Raw genomic sequence first — 21,089 nt, forward strand, 5'->3', positions numbered from 1 at the left:
CTTTGTTTTTGCACCTTTGTACTTTTTGTTGAGCAGGGGGAATGGGTACACAAGAAGGCCCTCCTTCTAGTGTAAAATTTGTTGTTTGAGATGGTAAACAAGGTTTTGCTCCCTCGTACTGAAAGAAGGTCAATTACATATCGAGCAGACCTGCCTGGCATTATGATAGAACATATGCAAAAGGTGGCAGAGTTTAAGGATGGTAATCATGGTCTGCCTTATGGGTTCCTTCTCACCAAGGTGTTTGAGTTCTTCAAAGTCCCTTTGAGAAAATCTAAGGTGGGTACTCGTAAGCAAACCTTCTCCAAGACCACTCTGGAGGAGTGTGAGTGTATTGATAAAGTTGGAGGGGTTGGCAGCACTTCTACTATCTCCCAGTTGATCAATGCCCAAAACAGCGCCACTGATGAAATCAGGAAGCTGAAGGCAAGGAATGCCATTCTTGAGGGTCAGCTAAATCAGCTTCAGGAGGCACCTGGCTCTAGTAGCTCTCAAAGCACAAAGGTTGCCCGTCAGACCAAGGAGAATGTCGATCTCAAGAAACAGGTTGAGGACCTGAAGGAGAAAATGCTCAATGAGCAGATGTCCACAAACTCCTCAAAACCCTTGCCTCTTCCTCTAAGCCTTCCCCTTCCAGTGCTCCCTAGAGAGTGTGCCCTTTCCAGTATCAAATCCTAGTGTTTGTCCTTTGTTTTAGTTTTGATGATGTTTATGACTGGTACTTCTATTTTTGCTCTTTTTATTTTGTGGATGTGTTGGTAACAATGGAACTGCTCCCTGCTATATTTCTAAAAATCAATAGAAGTTTCAACTTTTTGCTGTATATGCCTTGCTCATTTGCTCTGTTTTTAGTCATGATTGTGTACACACATATGACATGAGTTAAGCAAGCTAGACTTCTTTATGCTTATTGCTTGCTACTGATCTTTTTATGATGCCAAAAGGGGGAAAATAATTGTGGGGGAACAGATTCAGGAAGAATATACGATATGTGTGTATGTCATTCTAGTTCTTAGGGGGAACTTCAATTATAAGTTTGTCATCATCAAAAAGGGGAAATTGATAGGCTATATGTACTTTGTTATGTTTTGATAGTCTAACAAACTTAGTGATAAGAACCAGATAAGGAACCTGATTGTTACAACCCAAATTCGCATACCATAGATCACATCGTAAGTTAGTCGACGTAAATCCAAGAAGAGATTATCTTTGAGATGATAAGAAGTTAATCCTACTGGTCTTAAACGATACAAGGGTGTATAAGAGTGGTTAACAAATATTAGAAGTTAAACGAATCAAGGATGTTGTAACCCGTATTTTCGGGTAACACTAGAGGTGATTAACTGTCCCAAGAGGTCTTGTTTTAATGTATTTGAATCATATAATATCCGCATCATAAGTCTTGAAGTCAAGCGAGTTATGAAACAAAAGTCGATAAAAGTTGTCGCAACTTAGGTTTATAATTTTACTTAAACTTTAGGTCAAATGTTACTGAATTTTTCTCCCAATGTGCTTGGAATTATGGGGTGATCTACCTATCAAATTGAAGAACTATGAGTCTAGTTTCCAACGCATTAAACCGTTCGTCGATACGATCTCGGAATAGAGAGATATTCGCGTTTTCGCGAGAATGCGCCAAGCTGCTCTCTATGGGGCCCACAAAGGCGGTTTAAGACATATGGACATATATAAGATACCTCAACCCCGTTTTAAGTCATTATTTTTCAGTAAATTCAGACCTTATAACCCTAAAATCAGTCTCCCAAGGTTCTCTCATGATCCAAGAACCAAACAAAGGGCAAACAACACAAATCAAATGTCAGGAATCCCGTGGCGCTAGTAAGTTTCTTGTTCTTCTTGTTGTTGCTGATTTTTGTGTTGTTCCAGCTCGTGTGGGAGGTTTTTTTAAGTGTTTTATATCCTGTAAATACACCTTCAAGTTTTTAATATCAACCCTAGGTGATTTCAAGTCTTCTAAAGTAATTCTAGTGCCGAAAAACCCGAATTAATTGCTAGTTTTGCTTCCTTGTTCTTGTGGCAGAATTGAAGGGATATTTCGTGGAAAATTAAGGTCAAATTGGAGTTGTTCTTTCTGTTTAAAGGTAAGGAACCTCTTACTCTATACATATTTAAGATTATCCAAGTTGCAGCTAAGTCGTTGAAGCTAGAACTTGTGAAATATATATCGAAAGGCTTGGTAGTAATGTTGTTGGTTGGTGGATTGTTTTGGAGGCTCAATATGATTATTAATGATGTTGTTTGGGCTGTTTGGAGATTGTATTGACTTGTGGGAAGTCATATAAATAGGGGAGGTGCTGTCCGTTTCATCGTAAAATAGGTTGTGGTCGATACATAATAGTTACGACGCTTAAACGATAATGATAGTGTCATTTGTCTTATTGTAGACTAAGGAGTCGTGACATTTGCATATCTTGAGGTTGGGCAGTATATACAAGGTATGTGAGGCTATCCCCTTCATTCTTTTGCATGACTCCGATTGTACTTAATGTAATGAACGAGCTCCCAAAGATACTCTACTCTTAGAAGCTAGCAGTACTTACATTGCTGCCCTTCTTATGAAACGATTGATATTGATGTTACTTCTCCTATTCTTATATTATCAATGTTGTTGGTAGTTCCTGATTCTTATAAGATTCTTGATGAAGAGTTAATCCTAATAACGTGTACGAAGGATACCGACCTTACGTCACTCCGAAAGGTTCAAAATGTGATTCTAATGAGTCCAGCATGCATCATATATATGTATCTATTTTACTCTACCGAGCCGCGCTATAGTCGGCTGGGTATGGCACCTATTGTGCAACCACTGATCAGTTGGGTTTTACCGAGCTCCACGTGGCCGGGTACGATTCTACCGAGCCCTATGATGGCCGAGTACGTTTTACCGAGCCTATTACGGCCGGGTACGATATGATGATGGTGATGCCCACAAAGGCGTATGTTTTAAAAGGTTATGTATATATATGTATGTATCATGTATTTCATGTCAGTAGCCCTCAGAGGTACCCAGATGTCACAGGTTGTATATTCTCTATCCCTGTTTACATTACTGTTCTCACTTATGCTTTCCTGCCTTACATACTCATTACTTTATTTGTACTGACGTCCTTTTTATTTGTGGACGCTGCATGCCGTGCTGCAGGTCCTGATAGACGGGTAGACGCAGCTCCCCCATCACAGTAGGCTATCCGGTTCAGCGGTTATTGGCGAGATCCCTTCTCCGGACTTGCCGTGGTCTTGGTATGCATTTTTGTTATAGACATTATGGGTATGTCGGGGCCCTGTTCCGGCAATGTTGTAGCATTTATGTTCTTTTAGAGACTCATAGACAGGTGTCGACTTATGTATGGTTTAGAATGCCTTGTCGGCTGATTTTTATTGTATAGTCTTTCATGGCATCATGGTAGCTCGTACCTTATATATAGTTTCTTGACAGTCTTGTTGTCCCATGTTATGTATGTTCATGACATTATCTTTCATTGTTGGATGTTCATGATCCATGTCTACTATTTATATTGATCTTGTTGGCCCTTAAAGATAATAAGGAAGGTTAGATAAAATGTACGTTGGTGCTCGGCAAGTATGGCCCGGGTGCTAGTCATGACCCTCCAGTTGGGTCGTGACAAACTTGGTATCAGAGCAAGTCTGTCCTAGGGGTTGTCTATGAGCCGTGTCTAGTAGAGTTTTGATTATGGATGTGTAGCGCGCCACATTTATAATCAGGAGGCTACGTGACATCTAGGGTTGTTACCTTCTTCCTGAATCTAGATCGTGCGTAGAGTTGAGTAGTAAGTGTTCATATCTAATATTCACCTTGTTTTCTTTCAGCGATGCCTTCGACTAGGAAGCAAGCGATTAGTAAACGGCTTGATACAGCTGTGGGAGAGGGTAACATTCAGGTGCCTCCAGCCAGAGCAGGCCAAAGTGAGGCTCAGAGTGAGATGCCGTCTCATACCTCTCCGTCTCCTCCAGAGGATATTAGGAGGCACCCAGTACATCCAGTTCCTCCGTCTGGCACTACAGACCACGATATGCGCAGTGCGGTGCAATTGTTGACTAGCTTGGTAGCTGCTCAGGCTCAGAGGCAGAATACTGGTGCTGCTGATAAACCGGTTAGTGCGAGAGTTCGTGATTTTATTAATCTAGACCCTCCAGTGTTTACCAGATCAGACCCCAAGGAGGACCCACAAATATTTATTGATCAGATTCATCTTACATTGTGGGTTATGCATGCTAGTGATACGGAGGCAGTAGAGTTGGCTTCTTATCGGTTATGGGATTTAGCGGTTTTCTGGTATGATAGTTGGGAGAGATCTAGGGGTCCGAACGCTCCTCCAGCCGTGTGGAAGGAATTTTCTGAGGCCTTTCTTCGTCACTACTTGCCAGTTGAGATACGACGAGCTAGAGCTGATAAGTTCTCGAACCTTCGACAGGGTAATATGAGTGTACGAGAGTATAGTATACAGTTTGATTCTTTAGCAAGGTCTGCTCCCCATATAGTGTCAGAGATGAGTGATAGGGTGCATCTGTTCGTGAACGGGTTGGGACCACATCAGATAAACGAGTGCACAACAGCCTCCTTGGTAGAGGGCATGGATATTTCCCGTATTCAGGCTTATGCCCAGACCCTAGAGGATCGTAAGCGCCAGCAAAGGGCAGATAGGGAGCAGGATAGGGGCTAGCATAAGAGGGCGAGATTTGCAGGGTATTCTGATGAGTTCAGAGGCAGTATCAGGCCCCAATCTTCGAGGAGTTCGGCGCCACCTGTAGCTAGTGCTCCTCCACAGTTTCAGAGGCCTCGGTATGATCGATTTACCTATTCTGGTTCAGGTCAGAGTTCGAGGGCATCAGGCTCACAATTTCATAGAGATACTAGTCAGACGAGACCCCCATCACCTCGTTGTGATCAGTGCGGCAAGGCCCACTTTGGACTGTGCCGTCGAGGTTCCGATGCGTGCTATTCTTGCGGACAGCGTGGCCATATGACGCGGGATTGTCCTAACAGAGGAGGTGGTGGTGTGGCTCAACCGACTGGATCTGTGTCTGGTTCTTCCTCATCAGTTCGACCTCCAGCACAAGGTTTTCAACAGTCGACAGGTCGTGGTAGAGGTAGAGGTTCAGTGCCGAGTTCGAGTGGTGCCTAAAATCGAACCTATGCTCTAGTAGGTCGACAAGATCTCGAGTCATCTCTAGATGTTATTACAGGTATATTGTCTGTGTTTTCTTATGATGTATATGCGCTAATTGATCCAGGATCTACCTTATCATATGTTACACCCTTTCTGGCTAATAAGTTTGGCATTGAACCTGAATTGATAAGTAAACCACTTGCGGTATCCACTCCGATAGGAGATTCTGTGATTGCTAGAAGGGTTTATAAAGGTTGCACTGTGATGATTTGTAGTCGTCAAACCTCGGCAAATTTATTTGAGTTAGAAATGGTTGATTTCGATGTGATAATGGGAATGGACTGGTTGGCCTCATGCTATGCAAATGTTGACTGTCGTACGGAGATGGTTAGGTTTCAGTTTCCAGGTGAACCCGCCATTGAATGGAAGGGGAACATTGCTACGCCGAAAGGTAGGTTTATTTCCTATCTTAAGGCAAGGAAGATGATCTCAAAAGGTTACATTTATCATCTTGTTCGCGTTAGGGATGCGGAGGCGAAGCCGCCTACTCTACAATTAATCCCCGTGGTCAATGAATTTCCAGATGTTTTCCCAGATGAACTCCCAGGCCTTCCTCCTGAAAGGGAGATTGAGTTTAGCATTGATGCATTGCCTGACACTCAACTGATCTCTATCCCTCCATATAGGATGGCCCCGGCAGAGTTGCGATAGTTGAAAGCACAGTTGAAGGACTTGCTGGATAAGGGTTTCATTAGGCCTAGCACTTCACCTTGGGGTGCGCCAGTCTTGTTCGTGCGGAAGAAAGATGGGTCATTAAGGATGTGTATCGATTATCGACAGTTGAATAAGTTTACAATAAAGAACAAGTATCCACTTCCAAGAATTGATGACCTGTTTGACCAACTCCAGGGTGCCAAGTATTTCTCCAAGATTGACTTGCGTTCAGGGTATCATCAGGTGAGGGTTAAGGAGAAGGATATTCCAAAGACGGCCTTCCGGACAAGATATGGGCATTTTGAGTTCTTGGTGATGTCGTTCGGGCTAACAAATGCCCCAGCAACTTTTATGGATCTCATGAATAGTATATTCAGGCCCTATCTTGATGTGTTCGTGATCGTATTCATTGATGACATTCTGGTGTATTCTCGTTCGGAGGCGGAATATGCGGGCCACTTGCGGATAGTATTACAGACCCTTCAGGATCATAAGTTATATGCTAAGCTCTCTAAATGTGAATTTTGGCTGAACTCAGTAGCATTCCTTGGCCATGTGATATCTGATGAGGGTATTAGTGTCGACACTCAGAAGATCGATGCAGTGAAGAATTGGCCGAGACCGACAACACCGTCAGAAGTCCGCAGCTTCCTGGGGCTAGCAGGATATTGTAGGCGGTTTGTAGAAGGGTTTTCCTCTATATCAGCACCATTGACTAAGTTAACACAGAAAGCTACCAAGTTCCAGTGGTCTGATGCTTGTGAACATAGTTTTCAGGAGCTAAAGAATCGATTGACATCCGCGCCAGTGCTCACTCTCCCAGAAGGAACAGAAGGTTATGTGGTATATTGTGATGCCTCAGGTATAGGTTTGGGGTGCGTATTGATGCAACGTGGGAAGGTGATTGCTTATGCATCAAGACAATTGAAGAAGCATGAAAAGAATTACCCGACTCATGATTTGGAATTGGCTGCAGTAATATATGCTTTGAAGATATGGAGGCACTACTTATACGGCGTCCATGTTGACATCTACACAGATCACAAGAGTTTACAATACATCTTCAAGCAGAAGGAGTTGAATTTGAGGCAGCGTAGGTGGCTTGAATTACTGAAAGACTATGACGTCGAGATATTGTACCATCCCGGTAAAGCCAATGTTGTGGCAGATGCTCTCAGCCGTAAGTCAATGGGAAGCTTAATACATATTGAGGCAGGTAGACAAGGGTTGACCAAAGAGCTTCACCAACTGGCCAATATGAGAATCAGATTGTTGGACTCTGATGACGGAGGTGTTACTGTACAGAATACAGCAGAATCATCTTTGGTAGCCGAGGTAAAAGCACGGCAATATGAAGATCCTACCTTAGTAAGATCGAGAGAGGGAATTCAGTAGTGTAAGATTACATCTTTCAAGATCGGAGGAGATGGGACACTGAGATACCAGGGCCGATTATGTGTACCTAGTGTGGTAGGGTTGCGAGAGAAGATTATGATTGAGATTCACCAGTTCCGATATTCTATCCATCCTGGCTCGACAAAGATGTATCATGACGTTAAGGAGCAGTATTGGTGGGATAACATGAAGAAGTCTATTGCAGAATTTGTAGCCCAGTGTCCTAATTATCAACAAGTAAAGATCGAGCATCAGAAACCTAGTGGATTGATTCAGAATATAGAGATTCCGACCTGGAAATGGGAGGTGATTAATATGGACTTCATTATTGGATTACCTCGCTCTTATCATAATTTTGACTCCATCTGGGTGATAGTTGATCGACATACAAAATCTGCCCATTTTTTACCAGTTAAGACAACTTACACGGCTGAAGATTATGCGAAGTTATATATCAAGGAGATTGTTAGGCTTCATGGTGTGCCGGTATCTACTATATCAGACTGAGGAGCTCAATTTACGGCTAACTTTTGGAGGTCTTTTCAGAAGGGTTTAGGTACACAAGTAAATCTCAGCACTGCATTCCATCCGCAGACTGACGGACAGGCTGAACGTACCATCCAGACGCTTGAAGATATGCTACGAGCATGTGTTCTAGATTTCAAGGGGAATTGGGATGACCATCTGGCACTTATAGAATTTTCCTACAATAATAGCTACCATTCCAGTATTAAAATGGCCCCGTATGAGGCACTGTATGGGAGGAGATGTAGATCACCAGTTGGATGGTTCGAAGTCGGTGAGACAGAATTATATGGGCCAGATTTGATTCACCAAGCCATTGAGAAGGTGAAAGTGATACAAGAGCGACTAAGGACGGCACAAAGTAGGCAAAAGTCTTATTCCGATGTCCGGCGTCGTGATCTAGAATTTGAGGTTGGTGATTGGGTTTTCCTGAAGATCTCGCCGATGAAGGGTGTTATGCGTTTTGGGAAGAAGGGTAAGTTGAGTCCGCGGTATATTGGGCCGTACAAAATTCTTCGACGAATTGGACAGGTTGCTTACGAGTTAGAATTGCCATCTGAATTGGAATTTGTCCACCCGGTATTCCATGTATCTATGTTGAGAAAATGTATTGGAGACCCTTCTCGGGTCGTCCCTATCAAAGATGTGCAAGTTACAAAGGATCTATCATATGATGAAGTGCCAGTGGCTATATTAGATCGACAAGTCCGCAAGCTGAGAACAAAGGATGTAGCTTCCGTGAAAGTATTATGGAGGAACAAGAATATAGAAGAAATGACATGGGAAGCAGAAGAGGAGATGAAGTCTAAATACCCTTACCTATTCCAGAGTGAAGATAACGAGGATGCCGGGGGAAAGAAGGACGCATTATAAGGTGAAACGGCTCTATGAGGTAAGCAATAGCTTGTGAATACTCTTTTTTTAATACAAAATGGTGATATGCAGATAATGTACATATCCATAATGCTTTGTATAGTCTTGTAAGGCCATAGGTTGGGTTTAACTGCTTGCAAGTTTGGCTAGTGTCCATTTTATGGGGGAAACTCAGCCGGAAATCTCCGTCGGAATCCACGATGAGTTAGACACCCCATAAACCCTTACATTCGAGGACGAATGTTCCTAAGGGGGAGAGGGTGTTACAACCCAAATTCGCATACCATAGATCACACCGTAAGTTAGTCGACGTAAATCCAAGAAGAGATTATCTTTGAGATGATAAGAAGTTAATCCTATTGGTCTTAAACGATACAAGGGTGTATAAGAGTGGTTAACAAATATTAGAAGTTAAACGAATCAAGGATGTTGTAACCCGTATTTTCGGGTAACACTAGAGGTGATTAACTATCCCAAGAGGTCTTGTTTTAATGTATTTGAATCATATAATATCTGTATCATAAGTCTTGAAGTCAAGCAAGTTATGAAACAAAAGTCGATAAAAGTTGTCGCAACTTAGGTTTATAATTTTACTTAAACTTTAGGTCAAATGTTACTGCATTTTTCTCCCAATGTGCTTGGAATTATGGGGTGATCTACCTATCAAATTGAAGATCTATGAGTCTAGTTTCCAACGCATTAAACCGTTCATCGATACGATCTCGGAATAGAGAGATATTCACGTTTTCGTGAGAGTGCGCCAAGCTGCTCTCTATGGGGCCCACAAAGGCGGTTTAAGACATATGGACATATATAAGATACCTCAACCCCGTTTTAAGTAATTATTTTTCAGTATATTCAGACCTTATAACCCTAAAATCAGTCTCTCAAGGTTCTCTCATGATCCAATAACCAAACAAAGGGCAAACAACACAAATCAAATGTCAGGAATCCCGTGGCGCTAGTAAGTTTCTTGTTCTTCTTGTTGTTGCTGATTTTTGTGTTGTTCCAGCTCGTGTGGGAGGTTTTTTTAAGTGTTTTATATCCTGTAAATACACCTTCAAGTTTTTAATATCAACCCTAGTTGATTTCAAGTCTTCTAAAGTAATTCTAGTGCCGAAAAACCCGAATTAATTGCTAGTTTTGCTTCCTTGTTCTTGTGGCAGAATTGAAGGGATATTTCGTGGAAAATTAAGGTCAAATTGGAGTTGTTCTTTCTGTTTAAAGGTAAGGAACCTCTTACTCTATATATATTTAAGATTATCCAAGTTGCAGCTAAGTCGTTGAAGCTAGAACTTGTGAAATATATATCGAAAGGCTTGGTAGTAATGTTGTTGGTTGGTGGACTGTTTTGGAGGCTCAATATGATTATTAATGATGTTGTTTGGGCTGTTTGGTGATTGTATTGACTTGTGGGAAGTCATATAAATAGGGGAGGTGCTGTCCGTTTCATCGTAAAATAGGTTGTGGTCGATACATAATAGTTACGACGCTTAAACGATAATGATAGTGTCATTTGTCTTATAGTAGACTAAGGAGTCGTGATATTTGCATAGCTTGAGGTTGGGCAGTATATACAAGGTATGTGAGGCTATCCCCTTCATTCTTTTGCATGACTCCGATTGTACATAATTTAATGAACGAGCTCCCAAAGATAGTCTACTCTTAGAAGCTAGCAGTACTTACATTGCTGCCCTTCTTATGAAACGATTGATATTGATGTTACTTCTCCTATTCTTATATTATCAATGTTGTTGGTAGTTCCTGATTCTTATAAGATTCTTGATGAAGAGTTAATCCTAATAACGTGTACGAAGGATACCGACCTTACGTCACTCCGAAAGGTTCAAAATGTGATTCCAATGAGTCCAGCATGCATCATATATATGTATCTATTTTACTCTACCGAGCCGCGCTATAGTTGGCCGGGTATGGCACCTATTGTGCAACCACTGATCAGTTGGGTTTTACCGAGCTCCACGTGGCCGGGTACGATTCTACCGAGCCCTATGATGGCCGGGTACGTTTTACCGAGCCTATTACGGCCGGGTACGATATGATGATGGTGATGCCCACAAAGGCGTATGTTTTAAAAGTTTATGTATATATATGTATGTATCATGTATTTCATGTCAGTAGCCCTCAGAGGTACCTAGATGTCACAGGTTGTATATTCTCTATCCCTGTTTACATTACTGTTCTCACTTATGCTTTCCTGCCTTACATACTCAGTACTTTATTTTACTGACGTCCTTTTTATTTGTGGATGCTGCATGTCGTGCTGCAGGTCCTGATAGATGGGTAGACGCAGCTCCCCCATCACAGTAGGCTATCCGGTTCAGCGGTTATTGGCGAGATCCCTTCTCCGGACTTGCCGTGGTCTTGGTTTGCATTTTTGTTATAGATATTATGGGTATGTCGGGGCCCTGTTCCGGCAATGTTGTAGCATTTATGTTCTTTTAGAGGCTCATAGACAAGTGTCGACTTATGTATGGTTTAGAATGCCTTGTCGGCTGATTTTTGTTGTATAGTCTTTCATGGCATCATGGTAGCTCGTACCTTATATATAGTTTCTTGACAGTCTTGTCGTCCCATGTTATGTATGTTCATGACATTATCTTTCATTGTTGGATGTTCATGATCCATGTCTACTATTTATATTGATCTTGTTGGCCCTTAAAGATAATAAGGAAGGTTAGATAAAATGTATGTTGGTGCTCGGCAAGTATGGCCCGGGTGCTAGTCATGACCCTCCAGTTGGGTCGTGACACTGATGCACATTCTCAAGTATGTGAAAATAACAAGACTTAAGCTAGAATTGTAAATCAACGCTTCAGGAGTCAAAGAATCAATAAGGGGAACAGATGGACATCAGTTCCCCTGGTGACTGTACCCAGTCAACTCTCCAACAGCTGTAAAGTTATTGCCTGCACACGCAACAATGCAAAACAGTGCAACAGTCAACTTCATTGGGAATGCTCCTGTACCAAACATGCTTGCATCATTCAAGTGATGTCACCAATGTTATATTAACATTAAACCAAAGGCAAAACATCACTTGGGCATTGCAGAATCGTTCAAGCACTCTCCTAAGCGACTAATCAATCTGGCAAGCAATTCTTAAGAGCATCAAGAACAAAGAACAACAGACCAGTTCCCTGTATTGAGTTATTACATGTCCTTAGTTGTGTTGCACCTTTGTTAAAGTTCATAACTTGTAATTCCTACTTAGCTTAGTTAGAAGCATTGTGTAGGAAACCTTTGTAAATCATAAACCCTTGTGTTTGTATCTTGGTTAGTTTAGTCGAGTTGGAAATCTTTGTAATAGAGTTATTACAAAGTGGCTTGTAATAGAGTTGTTACAAGTTAGTGAGGGATTAAGAGGTTAATTCCTAGATTACAATAGGTTGTAATCTAAAGTTTGCTCAGTAGTGAAGTTGAAATCATACAAGGGTAGGTCGTGGTTTTTAATCCCGTGAGCTGAGATTTTTCCATGTAAAACTTCTTTGTGTCATTTACCTACTGCAGTGTGCATGTGTTCTTTGGGAACTAATAGAGAATCTGGTTCTCTATATAGTTTGGTGGACCCTTAAATTCTATCATCATCCCTGACACTAGCCACCCTTATCTCTCATATAGCCACTCATATCACTCCATAATAATAGCCACCCTTATCCTTCCGCCCGGACAATATCAATAGCCACCCTTATCGCTCCTATAGCTACCCTTATCGCTCCTATAGCTACCCTTATCGCTTCGTATAATAGCCACCCTTATCACTCCGCTCAGACAATATCCCAACACACATAACCACAGTGAAATGCCACCCTTATACCCACATAATATTAACAGTGGAATTCCACCCTTATCTCCTCATGATAATAACTCAAATCACACAACAATTCACACGGAACATTATAACGACAACAAAACACAATCAATTCATATCACAATTTGCTCAATGATCACAACCAATTCCAATGATATAGTAAAATCAATAAATTTCTCAAAAATAGCCCAAGGCTCCACACAACGTATATAAAATCTCAAAACAACAACAGAGATGGAAAAGTAACTCAGCATAGGACAACGCCTTCTTTAATCCAGATTTTAATAAATATAAATTAATGCCTCATTTTAAACTTATTTAATAATTATTTGCAGATAAGGATTCAATAATGAATTTAATTCCAAGAAAAATATCAAATCAACAAGCACACGAAATTCACATAAAAATTCAAGTGATAATAACACCAAATTATCATATAAAATACAATTTTGACAAACAAGGAACGAGCCATGACAATTCAAGGATTTACTAAGTTCCAACAATTTTTCCAATTTAATACATAAGGGTGTCTACGAATTTTAACCGATATAATTTATATATATAAACCAAGTACGTACTCGTCACCTTGCGTACACGGCTTTCAATCACACAATTTCCACATAAGACTCAATGCCTAAGGGGTAATTCCCCCACTCAAGGTTAGGCAAGATACATACCTTTTTGAAGTTAGGCCGATATTTCAAAATAGCCTTATTGCTTGAATTAACCTCCGGACAACTCAAATCTATCCAAATTAATTGTATAACTTCATTAAAATTCATCGGAAATAATTCCGGATAATAAACACCAACTTAAAATTTTATTCTAAAAAGTCAACGCGGGGCCCGCCCCTCGGAACCCGATAGAATTTTTATGAAATTCGAACATTCATTCCGATACGAGCTCAACCATACAAAAATTATCAAATTCCGATAACGGATCACCCTTCAAATCTTAAATTAAAGTCTAGAGGATTTCTACCATTTTCAACCCAATTCACTAATTTAGTGATAAAAACGACAATAGATTCATGTAATTTAACCAAAATCAAGTTAGGAATTCTTACTCCAATTTTTCCTTGAAAAATTCTCGAAATATCGCCTCACCCGAGCTTCCTTTGTCCAAAAATGGTAGAATGAGATGAATTTGGACTTTATTCTGCTGCCCAGGGGTTTGTTCTTCGCGTTTGCGACCCTCCCCTCACGTTCGTGATGAACAATTCTTCAACAACCACTTTCAAACTCTTCTCATACAACCTCTAGTATAATGGTCATGACATTTTGTATAAAACTACAAATGATGAATGGTTTGACGTTTTGAAAACTAGACTCCAAGGGGTATAACTTTAATTTGTTGCTCATCTCCCAATTCCTTATATATTGCGAGATATAAGCTTCCAAAGTCAGCCCTGTGCAGCAGAGATTTCCAAATTCTTCCCAGATAGCCTGTAGTTTATCCACCATAACGTTTTTTACATAACTATAAATGACAAATGGTTTATCTTTCTGAAATCTAGACACAAAGGGCTACAACTTTCATTTTTGGATCATCTCTCAGTTCCTTATAGATGACGAGATATGAGCCTCCAAAATCAGACTAATGCAACAAAGATTTCCTTCCTCGGGAACGCGAGAGTCTCTTCGCGAATGCGAAGAACAAAATCCTCACGAACGTGAAGAACAATACCAAACATCAGAAAATCAGCATCCAAAGTAGCCCAAAATGATCTGAAACACACCCAAGGCCCCCTGGACCCCAACCAAATATACCAACAAGTCCTAAAACATCATAGGAACTTAGTCGAGGCCTCAAATCACATCAAACTTCGCTAAAAACACGATTCATACCCCAATTCAAGCCTAATGAAACTAAGAAATTTCAACTTCTACATTCGATCCCGAAACCAATTAGATCAAGTCCGATTGACCTCAAATTTTGCACACAAGTCATAAATGGCATAACAGATCTATTCCAATTTCCATAATCGTATTTCGATCCCGATATTAAAAGGTCAACTTCTCGATCAAACTTCCTATTTTCATCATTTCATGCCTAATTTAGCTACGAACCACAAAATAAATATGTCACGACCCAAAAATCACACCTGTCGTGATGGCGCCTATCCTGATATTAGGCAAGCCGACAACATCAAAAACCCGCAATTTCTCTTAAGTTTAAAAATATAATATTTAAACACAATCCACAAGTCTCGCAAATACCGATACAAATACTCCCAAAACCTGGTGTCACTCAGTACATGAGCATCTATACATTACAAGTATGGGAAAACATGATCTATAATAGTCTAAACCAAATATAGTAAACAAGGAGATAGGGAAGGAGAGACAGGGTCTGCGAAACATGGCAGCTACCTCTGAATCTACGAAAAATCAACTGTGTGAAAGAATCAACACCCACTGAATCCAGAATCACCTGGATCTGCACACGAAGTGCAGGGTGTAGTATGAGTACAACCAACTTAGTAAGTAATAATAATAAATAAAGAACTGAAAGTAGTGACGAGCTTCTCAGCTAAGTCCAAATACAGTACTTTCCAATATAAAAGAGTAGGCATGCTTTCAAGTTCAACATTTAAGATTTCACTGAAATTTCATATCAAGTTTGACCAAAACAGAAAATAATGTTTTGTTTTTCTGAAATTTTCAAAATAGTGATATATGATAGCTGAAATGTAGCAAATAATGAAATCAATGCATCCTCTCACAGTAACAGTCACTCAGTCCTCCCATTCACTCCAACCTCACAGTCACTCTTTCCTCACAATCACTCTTTCCTCACAGTTTCTCATTCCTCTCAGTCACTCATCACTCGTCACTTGTCACTTGCAGTTGGCACTCACACTCAGTAGGTACCTGCACTCATTGGGGGTGTGTACAGACTCCGAAGGGGCTCCTTCAGCCCAAGCGCTATATCAAGCCAATCATGGCATATAACAGTGAAACATGCTACGGCATGCAGCTCGATCCCATAAATATCCGCATAAATAGGCCCTCAGTCATCAACCTCTCCAGTTTCTCGGGCTCAAGATATCATGAAAATTAGCTCAAAAATGATAATATGATGCATCAATATATAGCAACAGAGACTGAGATATGATATGAACTGAATGAACATGTCTGAGTGTGAAATTATAATTTAAACATATAATTCAATCACCGAAATGACCCCAATGGGTACCAACAATAACAACATATGCCTAAGCATGATTTTTAATACGAGTCTCAGCTCAATTTTCTCTAACACATAGAGAATGTACGGATATCAATAGATTATTCAACTATACAGTCCCATGGAATTTGGCCAAGTCACAATTCCTATGGTGCACGCTCATACGCCCATCACCTAGCATGTGTGTCACCTCAACACCAATCACATAACACATAATCCGGGGTTTCATACCCTCAGGACCAAATTTAGAACTGTTACTTACCTCAAACCGTGTAATTCTTTATTCCGCTATGCCCTTGCCACGAGAATTGGTCTTTGAAAGCCTCGTACATAGCCACAATTAATTTGATTTAGTCAATACCAATTATTGTAATTAATTCCATAAGGAAATACTAATTTTCCAATAAAAATCCGAAATTAACTCAAATATTTGCCCGTGGGGCCCACATCTTGGAACCCGACAAAAGTTACAAAATATGAATAACTATCCAACCACGAGTCCAACCATACAAATTTCACCAAATTCTGACATCAACTCGACCCTCAAATCTTCAACTAAAATCTTTGAAGATTTCTACCATTTTCAACCCAATTCTTGATTTGAACTCAATAATCTTTCCATAAACCTTATTGATACGTATAAATAATACTCTTACACCCAAGAATCATACTCTTAATCATCCTTCTTTACCCGAACTCGAAATTGAATACTAGGGGTTAGAACCTTACCTCTTGGGTGAAAATCTTGTGATATTTCCTTGTTGGATTTCAAAGATTGAACAAGATTTTGATGAACAAAGAACTTGAGCTTCTTCCTCTCGCTAGAACACTCCCTCTTCTCTCTAGAAATGTCATATTTTTGCTCCAAAATGAGCTTCAAGGGCTATAAATCAAAGTTGGTTCGGGTTATAAAAACCCAAAAAATGAAGCTCCGGACAGGATATGCGGTTCGCATATCGGCCGAAAAATTGGCCTCCACAACTGGGAAAAATCTGCATGGGTTTGCGTTCACTATGCGGCCCCCAGACTAGTTCTGCGGTCGCATAATGAAACATAGAACAATTCTACAGTTGCATAGTTGACCGCAGAATGGCATCCAAAACGGCCCCTTACCTTCCTTACTCTGCGGCCATTATGCGGTCCGCAAAATGATTCCAAATCATTCCAAAACCTCACCGGACCCGAACCAATTACCCCAGCAAGTCAAATAACAATCGTAAATCACAATTTGAGCAGTAAATGGTGAAACGAGGTTTTAATACTCAAAACGACCGACCGTGTCGTTACATTCTCCCCCTCTTAAACAAACGTTCATCCTCAAACGAGTTTAGATTCATACATGGAGTCTCAATTAGGTGTGGATATTTGCTCCGCATCTCCCGTTCAATCTCCCAAGTAGCCTCTTTGACTGGCTGGCCTCTCCAATGTACCTTCACTAACATTATGTTCTTTGACCTCAGCTTTCGAACCTGCCGGTCTAAAATATCAACCGACTCTACATCATAAGTCAAATTACCGTCCAACTGCACTTTATTGAAATCCAAAATATGAGACGGATCCCCGACATACTTTCGGAGCATGGATGGATGGAACACTGGATGAGCACCTGATAGACTAGGTGGAAAAGCAAGTTCATAAGCGACCTCCCCAATTTTCTAAAGTATCTCAAAAGGCCCAATATACTGAGGGCTCAACTTGACCTTCTTCTCGAACCTCAACACACCCTTAATTGGTGAAATCTTGAGCAGAACCTTTTCCCCATACATGTAAGCAACATCACGGACCTTCCTGTTGGCATAACTCTTCTGTCTAGACTGCGCCGTGCGAAGCCGCTCCTGAATCACTTTAACCTTCTCCAAAGCATCCTGAACCAAGTCAGTACCCAATAGCCTAGCCTCACCGGCTCAAACCAACCAATCAAAGATCGACACCATCTCCCATATAATGCCTCATACAGAGCCATCTGAATACTCGACTGGTAGCTGTTATTGTAAGCAAACTCCACGAGTGGTAGAAATTTATCCCAAGAACCTCCAAAATCAATGACACAAGTGCGTAGCATATCCTCTAATATCTGAATAGTGCGCTCGGACTGCCCGTCTGTCTGAGGGTGAAATGTTGTGCTCAACTGAACTTGTGTGCCCAATTCTCGCTACACTGCTCTCCAAAACTGTAATGTAAACTGCGTGCCCCGATCTGAAATGATGGAAACTGGCACACCGTGTAGGCGGACAATCTCGCGGATATAAATCTCAGCCAACCGCTCCGAAGAATAATTAGTACTAACTGGAATAAAATGCGCTGATTTGGTCAACCGATCTATAATCACCCAAACACCATCAAACTTTCTCAAAGTCCGTGGGAGCCCAACTACGAAGTCCATGGTAATACGCTCCCACTTTAACTCCGAAATTTCAAGTCTCTGAAGCAATCCGCCCGGTCTCCGATGCTCATACTTTACCTGTTGACAATTTAAACACCGAGCTACAAACCCAACTATATCTTTCTTCATTCGTCTCCACCAATAGTGCTGCCTCAAATTCTGATACATCTTCGCAGCACCAGGAAGAATAGAGTACCGTGAACTATGAGCTTCCTGGATAATCAACTCACGCAAACCATCTACATTAGGCACACATAGCCTACACTGCATCCGTAATACACTGTCATCTCCAATAGTGATTTCCTTGGCATTACCGTGATGAACCGTGTCCTTAAGGACAAGCAGATGTGGATCGTCATATTGGCGCTCTCTGATGCGATCATACAAAGAAGACCGAGAAACCACACAAGCCAAAACTCGACTTGGCTCAGAAATATCCAATCTAACAAACTGGTTGGCCAAGGCCTTAACATCCAAGGCTAAAAGCCTCTCTGCTACAAGTAAGTATGCTAAGCTGCCCAAACTCTCCGCCTTACGACTCAAGGCATCGGCCACCACATTAGCCTTTCCGGAATGATAGAGAATGGTGATATCATAATCCTTAAGAAACTCCAACCACCTCTGCTTCCACAAATTAAGATCCTTCTATTTAAACAAATGTTGTAGACTCTGATGATCGGTATATACCTCACAATGGACACCGTACAAGTAATGCCACCAAAATTTTAAGGCATGAACAATAGCTACTAACTCAAGGTCGTGGATCGGATAATTCTTCTCATGTACCTTTAACTGTCTGGACGCATAAGAAATCACCCTACCGTCTTGCATCAATACTGCACCGAGAGCAATACGCAACGCGTCACAATACACAGTATAAGACCCTGAACCTGTAGGCAACACCAATACTGGAGCTGTAGTCAAAGCTGTCTTGAGCTTCTAAAAGCTCTCTTCACATTTATCCAATCACCTGAACGGAGCACCTTTCTGGGTCAATTTAGTCATAGGCGATGCAATAGATGAGAAACCCTCCATGAAGTGACGATAATAACCAGCCAAGCCGAGAAAACTCCGAATCTTAGTAACTGAAGATGGCCTGTGCCAACTCTGAACTGCCTCTATTTTCTTTGGATCCACCTTAATCCCTTCACTGGACACTATGTGTCCCAAGAATGCAACCAAACTAAGCCAGAACTCACACTTAGAGAATTTGGCATAAAGTTTCTCCTCTCTCAGCCTCTATAGTACAATACTCAAGTGTCATGCATTCTCCTCCTGGCTATGTGAGTACACCAGGATATCATCAATAAATACTACGACAAATGAGTCAAGAAATGATTGGAATACACTATTCATCAAGTGCATGAATGCTGCTGGGGCATTTGTTAGCCCAAATGACATCATAAGAAATTCATAGTGACCATAACGAGTCCTGAATGTCATCTTTAGAATATTCGAATCCCGAATTTTCAACTGGTGGTACCCAAATGTCACAACCCAAACCGATGGTCCGCAACGGGCATCTGGTACCTTACTCGACAGAGTACCAACATAACATATCTTTCTTATTACATCATCATATACATGTGACATACGGGCCTAATAGGCCAACATCATCATTTATAAACTCAAAACATAGGCCGACAAGGCTGTACAATCATTCACGTACACGACATATGTCTACAAGCCTCTAAGAGTACATAAATATCATAAAGGTCGGGACAGGGCCCCGCCATACTAATCAGTACATGTCCTAATCATACTGACCACATAATCAACTCCGGAACAAATGGAGTACACCAACATCTTCCGCTGAGCTGATCGCCTACTTGGAGGACTCTCAACCTGTCTATCGAGACCTGTGGGCATGAAACGCAGCGTCCCCAGGAAAAAAAGACGTCAGTACAAATAATGTACCGAGTATGTAAGGAATAAAAATCAGTAAATAATAGACATGAGAGAAACATGAAGTAAAAGACTAGACATGTACGTGTGCATAGTTATGTGAGTCATTTCATTTTTATAATGTCATGCATATGCGTATAAATATCATACCATGCATAGGTATATGCGGTCATAACATCATCAAGCCTCTGAGGGCACCCCATCATATCATTTCGGCCACTGTGGGTAAATCATCAACGTATATCACCTGATCAGGTGGTGGTGCGTATATAACGCCATAACCTTTCCCCATATCCCATATACATATAATATATGCATATATAATGCCATCTGGTCATGGGTCAATGTACATGTATAAATGCATGAAATGCATAATAAATACGTTAATAATATTTTCTCGGAATGTCATAAAAATAATATGCCTTAAGAAATACGTTAATAAGATTTTCTCGGTATGTCATAAGACCATTATGCCTCTGATTAATATCATGAAATGAACATTACCAACTTACGTATTTTTGAGACCCATGAACAGATGATAAAATAATATGACACATGGGGAATCAAGAACATAAGCATTTCTAGTATTTCTATGAATAGAGTCATTTATGGAAGTTGTGCATTTACTCGTTTTGTTCATGTCATATAGATCATGCCAAAAAGAAAGAAGGGAAAGCCTTAACATACCTGAGCCGATTCTCTAAGAATTTGCAATTCACGCTTTAAAAAATCAATCAACCAACGTTATCAATTTTTGGTATATGGATTTGTTTTGCTCTATAAAGAGCTCATGATCAGCCACAGATTTGGAACACTATCAATTGTTTTGCAATTCACATATTTGGTTTGTAAGACATATGAACTTACTTTGCCAAAAATGTGAAGTAACATGATAGTCTTACTAGTTATAGAAAGCTTTTGGTTGCAATAATAATATTGCTAACGTTCTCACTCTGATTGTAGTGTCTTGGCATTGGAAATATTAGGAATGGATTAGAATCTTGTTGTAGTATTTTGTAAAGATTTGTAGGAATCTAATTTGTAGTGTTTTAGACTGAAGTGTTGTTTGTAATCCAAATCCTAGAAATGAAGTGTCTTGTGATTAATATACTAGGTTGCCACCTAA

Source organism: Nicotiana tabacum, chromosome 19, assembly GCF_000715075.1.
Source record: "Nicotiana tabacum cultivar K326 chromosome 19, ASM71507v2, whole genome shotgun sequence".
Taxonomy (NCBI): Eukaryota; Viridiplantae; Streptophyta; class Magnoliopsida; order Solanales; family Solanaceae; genus Nicotiana; species Nicotiana tabacum.